Consider the following 1,246-nt stretch of genomic DNA (forward strand, 5'->3'; position numbering starts at 1 on the left):
CTGTGCCTTATTAAATATGCGGTGCTATCGGTGCACTCAATACTTTACACCCTCCTTTTGTAACGCCTGCCAACGCGAATATTGGAGAAGGGTCTTTCGGGCGGCGGCTGCTGCGGATTACGAGGCAAAGGAGAGAGAGAGAGACGAGGCGCGTTCCGCGCCCCCTCCCCCCTATGCTGAGGTGGCCCGCCCTGGCACTGTGGTGCCCTCCCTTCTGTTGCGAGTGACGCTACACTCCGCAACAGGACAGAGGGACGTGGTCCTCGTTTGTCCTTGTCGGGAGTAACACTTTTGTGAGTTTGATTATTATATGTGTTAATCTTTCCTCTTTGCTTACTGCTTTTTGCTGCTATTTCTTTGCGCGTGTTTTTATCTTGCCGTGTCACCTGCACGGTCGATGCCTCCGGTGTCGGGTTTCGGCTCCACGCGTCGGCTCTCATATTACTTTTTTCGGTTTTGCCTAAAATGCATTTAGATTCGGCCGGCTTTGCGAGGAAATGCTCGATAAAATTTTCGCCGTTTTTTACGATGTCTATTAGGTTTTGGTGTGGTGAGTTTTTTTTCTTATGTGGTCGGAGTTTAAATGTAGCTTTTCCGATGTGTACCTGCTGTGTGGCGTGTGAGATAACGGCCTTGCGCTTTGTGAGGAAATCATTCCCCAGTATTCCCTCATAATCGATCGGGAAATCATCTTCCACCACGTACATGGTATGGCGTATTTTCTGGTTTCCCAGCTTTACGGTTGCTTTTATCTTTCCGAGAGTGTGGATCTTGTGTCCCGTCACTCCGGTCAATGTTAGGCGTTTTTCTCGTACCATAATACCGCCTTTTAATTTTTCTACTTTGATTAGCGTTAAGATCGCTCCTGAGTCTAAAAAGAAGTTGGCCTTGCCTTTCTTGGCTTCTTGGATCAGAAGTGTTATCAGGTTTAAGGCATGTTTGTTACGTTTCCTCGTTATCTGTGTTACTCGATACTCCGCTGCGGGGCGTGCTTTACCCCTCCTGGGTCGCTCTTCTTCTTCACTGCTACTGTTAGATGATGTCTCGTCGCTCGTTTCTTGCGACTTATCTTTTCTCACCGTGCTTACGGGCGCCTGTTTCGTGGCTTCTCCTTTCGGTTGGTGCGGTCGCTCTGTTTTCGGTCGTCCGTTCAACAACCAACACTCGTCCCGCTTGTGCCCTACCTTCTCGCAATAGGTGCACTTTATGGTGTTGATTCTATGGGGCTTTTCTGTTTTCGGCAGTG

The sequence above is a fragment of the Temnothorax americanus genome, unplaced genomic scaffold, assembly GCF_048541705.1.
Source record: "Temnothorax americanus isolate GAGA-0224 unplaced genomic scaffold, ASM4854170v1 Scaffold208, whole genome shotgun sequence".
Lineage (NCBI taxonomy): Eukaryota > Metazoa > Arthropoda > Insecta > Hymenoptera > Formicidae > Temnothorax > Temnothorax americanus.